General features: G+C 43.9%; 1 long non-coding RNA gene across 12 annotated transcripts in view; it reads right to left on the bottom strand.

Annotated features, from left to right (window-relative positions):
• Nucleotides 1–241: 241 nt before the first annotated feature.
• The window catches only part of LOC127932521 (uncharacterized), a 7,636-nt gene continuing 1,713 nt past the window's right edge, over nt 242–6,164 (bottom strand). For 3 of the 12 annotated variants that reach the window (XR_008145794.1, XR_008145795.1, XR_008145803.1), the window contains exons 3-6: nt 4,405–4,459; nt 2,920–3,774; nt 2,695–2,829; nt 242–589 (exon numbers count right to left, since the gene is read on the bottom strand). This is a non-coding gene — a long non-coding RNA (uncharacterized LOC127932521). Of the gene's footprint in view, nt 590–2,215; nt 2,296–2,694; nt 2,875–2,919; nt 3,775–4,055; nt 4,495–4,584; nt 4,933–5,356; nt 5,615–6,164 lie in introns of those variants that run through there. The other 9 variants (XR_008145796.1, XR_008145799.1, XR_008145802.1 and 6 more) reach the window with 8 other exon arrangements.

Genomic DNA, 6,164 nt, shown 5'->3' with positions numbered 1-6,164 from the left:
ATGTCACCCTACTGTCTTATAGGATACCTCCTCATGTCTTACCGTATGTCACCCTACTGTCTTATAGGATACCTCCTCATGTCTTACCGTCTTATGTCACCCTACTGTCTTATAGGATACCTCCTCATGTCTTACCGTCATTATAGGATACTGCCTTACTTGTCACCCTACTGTCTTATAGGATACCTCCTCATGTCTTACTGTCTTATAGGATATGTCACCCTACTGTCTTATAGGATACCTCCTCATGTCTTACCGTATGTCACCCTACTGTCTTATAGGATACCTCCTCATGTCTTACCGTATGTCACCCTACTGTCTTATAGGATACCTCCTCATGTCTTACCGTATGTCACCCTACTGTCTTATAGGATACCTCCTCATGTCTTACCGTATGTCACCCTACTGTCTTATAGGATACCTCCTCATGTCTTACCGTATGTCACCCTACTGTCTTATAGGATACCTCCTCATGTCTTACCGTATGTCACCCTACTGTCTTATAGGATACCTCCTCATGTCTTACCGTATGTCACCCTACTGTCTTATAGGATACCTCCTCATGTCACCCTACTGTCTTATAGGATACCTCCTCATGTCTTACCGTATACTTATAGGATACTTATGTCTTACCGTAGTCTTATAGGATACCTCCTCATGTCTTACCGTATGTCACCCTACTGTCTTATAGGATACCTCCTCATGTCTTACCGTATGTCACCCTACTGTCTTATAGGATACCTCCTCATGTCTTACCGTATGTCACCCTACTGTCTTATAGGATACCTCCTCATGTCTTACCGTATGTCACCCTACTGTCTTATAGGATACCTCCTCATGTCTTACCGTATGTCACCCTACTGTCTTATAGGATACCTCCTCATACCTTACCGCATGTCACCCTACTGTCTTATAGGATACCTCCTCATGTCTTACCGTATGTCACCCTACTGTCTTATAGGATACCTCCTCATGTCTTACCGTATGTCACCCTACTGTCTTATAGGATACCTCCTCATGTCACCCTACTGTCTTATAGGATACCTCTACTGTCTTATAGGATCACCCTACTGTCTTATAGGATACCTCTCCTCATGTCTTACTGTCATGTCACCCTACTGTCTTATAGGATACCTCCTCATGTCTTACCGTATGTCACCCTACTGTCTTATAGGATACCTCCTCATGTCTTACCGTCACCCTATGTCACCCTACTGTCTTATAGGATACCTCCTCATGTCACCTTACCGTATGTCACCCTACTGTCTTATAGGATACCTCCTCATGTCTTACCGTATGTCACCCTACTGTCTTATAGGATACCTCCTCATGTCTTACCACTACTGTCTTATAGGATACCTCATGTCTTACCACCCTACTGTCTTATAGGATACCTCCTCATGTCTTACCGTATGTCACCCTACTGTCTTATAGGATACCTCCTCATGTCTTACCGTATGTCACCCTATGTCTGTCTTATAGGATACCTCCTCATGTCTTACCGTATGTCACCCTACTGTCTTATAGGATACCTCCTCATGTCTTACCGTATGTCACCCTACTGTCTTATAGGATACCTCCTCATGTCTTACCGTATGTCACCCTACTGTCTTATAGGATACCTCCTCATGTCTTACCGTATGTCACCCTTATAGGATACCTACTGTCTTATAGGATACCTCCTCATGTCTTACCGTATGTCACCCTACTGTCTTATAGGATACCTCCTCATGTCACCCTACTGTCTTATAGGATACCTCATACCTTATGTCCTCTTATAGGATACTGTCTTATAGGATACCTCCTCATGTCTTACCGTATGTCACCCTACTGTCTTATAGGATACCGTATGTCACCCTATGTCTTATAGGATACCTTACCGTATGTCACCCTACTGTCTTATAGGATACCTCCTCATGTCTTACTGTACCTTACCGTATGTCACCCTACTGTCTTATAGGATACCTCCTCATGTCTTACCTTATAGGATATGTCACCCTACTGTCTTATAGGATACCTCCTCATGTCTTACCGTATGTCACCCTACTGTCTTATAGGATACCTCCTCATGTCTTACCGTATGTCACCCTACTGTCTTATAGGATACCTCCTCATGTCTTACCGTATGTCACCCTACTGTCTTATAGGATACCTCCTCATGTCTTACCGTCTTATGTCACCCTACTGTCTTATAGGATACCTCCTCATAGGATACCTTACCGTATGTCACCCTACTGTCTTATAGGATACCTCCTCATACCTTACCGTATGTCACCCTACTGTCTTATAGGATACCTCCTCATGTCTTACTGCACCCTATGTCATAGGATACCCATGTCTACTACTCTTATAGGATACCTCCTCATGTCTTACCGTATGTCACCCTACTGTCTTATAGGATACCTCCTCATGTCTTACTGTATGTCTCCCTACTGTCTTATAGGATACCTCCTCATGTCTTACCGTCACCCTACTGTCTTATAGGATACTTATAGGATACCTCCTCATGTCTTACCGTATGTCACCCTACTGTCTTATAGGATACCTCCTCATGTCTTACCGTATGTCACCCTACTGTCTTATAGGATACACCCTCTGTCTTATAGGATACTTACTTACCGTATGTCACCCTACTGTCTTATAGGATACCTCCTCATGTCTTACCGTATGTCACCCTACTGTCTTATAGGATACCTCCTCATGTCTTACCGTATGTCACCCTACTGTCTTATAGGATACCTCCTCATGTCTTACTGCATGTCACCCTACTGTCTTATAGGATACCTCCTCATGTCTTACCGTATGTCACCCTACTGTCTTATAGGATACCTCCTCATGTCTTACCGCATGTCACCCTACTGTCTTATAGGATACCTCCTCATGTCTTACCGTATGTCACCCTACTGTCTTATAGGATACCTCCTCATGTCTTACCGTATGTCACCCTACTGTCTTATAGGATACCTCCTCATGTCTTACCGTATGTCACCCTACTGTCTTATAGGATACCTCCTCATGTCTTACTGCATGTCACCCTACTGTCTTATAGGATACCTCCTCATGTCTTACCGTATGTCACCCTACTGTCTTATAGGATACCTCCTCATGTCTTACTGTATGTCACCCTACTGTCTTATAGGATACCTCCTCATGTCTTACCGTATGTCACCCTACTGTCTTATAGGATACCTCCTCATGTCTTACCGCATGTCACCCTACTGTCTTATAGGATACCTCCTCATGTCTTACCGTATGTCACCCTACTGTCTTATAGGATACCTCCTCATGTCTTACCGTATGTCACCCTACTGTCTTATAGGATACCTCCTCATGTCTTACCGTATGTCACCCTACTGTCTTATAGGATACCTCCTCATGTCTTACCGTATGTCACCCTACTGTCTTATAGGATACCTCCTCATGTCTTACCGTATGTCACCCTACTGTCTTATAGGATACCTCCTCATGTCTTACCGTATGTCACCCTACTGTCTTATAGGATACCTCCTCATGTCTTACCGTATGTCACCCTACTGTCTTATAGGATACCTCCTCATGTCTTACCGTATGTCACCCTACTGTCTTATAGGATACCTCCTCATGTCTTACCGTATGTCACCCTACTGTCTTATAGGATACCTCCTCATGTCTTACTGTATGTCACCCTACTGTCTTATAGGATACCTCCTCATGTCTTACCGTATGTCACCCTACTGTCTTATAGGATACCTCCTCATGTCTTACCGCATGTCACCCTACTGTCTTATAGGATACCTCCTGTCAATGTCTTACTGTATGTCACCCTACTGTCTTATAGGATACCTCCTCATGTCTTACCGTATGTCACCCTACTGTCTTATAGGATACCTCCTCATGTCTTACCGTATGTCACCCTACTGTCTTATAGGATACCTCCTCATGTCTTACCGTATGTCACCCTACTGTCTTATAGGATACCTCCTCATGTCTTATATGTCACCCTACTGTCTGTATAGGGATACCTCCTCATGTCTACTGTCTTATGTCACCCTACTGTCTTATAGGATCCTCATGTCTTACCGTATGTCACCCTACTGTCTTATAGGATACCTCCTCATGTCTTACCGTATGTCACCCTACTGTCTTATAGGATACCTCCTCATGTCTTACCGTATGTCACCCTACTGTCTTATAGGATACCTCCTCATGTCTTACCGTATGTCACCCTACTGTCTTATAGGATACCTCCTCATGTCTTACCGTATGTCACCCTACTGTCTTATAGGATACCTCCTCATGTCTTACCGTATGTCACCCTACTGTCTTATAGGATACCTCCTCATGTCTTACCGTATGTCACCCTACTGTCTTATAGGATACCTCCTCATGTCTTACTGCATGTCACCCTACTGTCTTATAGGATACCTCCTCATACCTTACCGCATGTCACCCTACTGTCTTATAGGATACCTCCTCATGTCTTACTGCATGTCACCCTACTGTCTTATAGGATACCTCCTCATGTCTTACCGCATGTCACCCTACTGTCTTATAGGATACCTCCTCATGTCTTACTGCATGTCACCCTACTGTCTTATAGGATACCTCCTCATGTCTTACCGTATGTCACCCTACTGTCTTATAGGATACCTCCTCATGTCTTACTGCATGTCACCCTACTGTCTTATAGGATACCTCCTCATACCTTACCGTATGTCACCCTACTGTCTTATAGGATACCTCCTCATGTCTTACCGTATGTCACCCTACTGTCTTATAGGATACCTCCTCATGTCTTACCGTATGTCACCCTACTGTCTTATAGGATACCTCCTCATGTCTTACCGTATGTCACCCTACTGTCTTATAGGATACCTCCTCATGTCACCCTACTGTCTTATAGGATACCTCCTCATGTCTTACCGTATGTCACCCTACTGTCTTATAGGATACCTCCTCATGTCTTACCGTATGTCACCCTACTGTCTTATAGGATACCTCCTCATGTCTTACCGTATGTCACCCTACTGTCTTATAGGATACCTCCTCATGTCTTACCGTATGTCACCCTACTGTCTTATAGGATACCTCCTGTCTTATAGGATACCTCCTCATACCTTACCGTATGTCACCCTACTGTCTTATAGGATACCTCCTCATGTCTTACCGTATGTCACCCTACTGTCTTATAGGATACCTCCTCATGTCTTACCGTATGTCACCCTACTGTCTTATAGGATACCTCCTCATGTCTTACCGTATGTCACCCTACTGTCTTATAGGATACCTCCTCATGTCTTACCGTATGTCACCCTACTGTCTTATAGGATACCTCCTCATGTCTTACTGCATGTCACCCTACTATCTTATAGGATACCTCCTCATGTCTTACCGTATGTCACCCTACTGTCTTATAGGATACCTCCTCATGTCTTACTGCATGTCACCCTACTGTCTTATAGGATACCTCCTCATGTCTTACCGTATGTCACCCTACTGTCTTATAGGATACCTCCTCATGTCTTACTGCATGTCACCCTACTGTCTTATAGGATACCTCCTCATGTCACCCTACTGTCTTATAGGATACCTCCTCATGTCTTACCGTATGTCACCCTACTGTCTTATAGGATACCTCCTCATGTCTTACCGTATGTCACCCTACTGTCTTATAGGATACCTCCTCATGTCTTACCGTATGTCACCCTACTGTCTTATAGGATACCTCCTCATGTCTTACCGTATGTCACCCTACTGTCTTATAGGATACCTCCTCATGTCTTACCGTATGTCACCCTACTGTCTTATAGGATACCTCCTCATGTCTTACCGTATGTCACCCTACTGTCTTATAGGATACCTCCTCATGTCTTACCGTATGTCACCCTACTGTCTTATAGGATACACCCTCTCTTATGTCTTACCTTACCGTATGTCACCCTACTGTCTTATAGGATACCTCCTCATGTCTTACCGTATGTCACCCTACTGTCTTATAGGATACCTCCTCATGTCTTACCGTATGTCACCCTACTGTCTTATAGTCATACTGTCTTATAGTACCCTACTGTCTTATGTCTTCATGTCTTACCGTATGTCACCCTACTGTCTTATAGGATACCTCCTCATGTCTTACCGTATGTCACCCTACTGTCTTATAGGATACCTCCTCATGTCTTACTGTA

This window comes from Oncorhynchus keta, chromosome 10, assembly GCF_023373465.1.
Source record: "Oncorhynchus keta strain PuntledgeMale-10-30-2019 chromosome 10, Oket_V2, whole genome shotgun sequence".
NCBI lineage: Eukaryota > Metazoa > Chordata > Actinopteri > Salmoniformes > Salmonidae > Oncorhynchus > Oncorhynchus keta.
The sequence above is the reverse complement of the archived record's forward strand: the minus strand, read 5'-3'. Positions and strand labels throughout refer to the sequence as shown.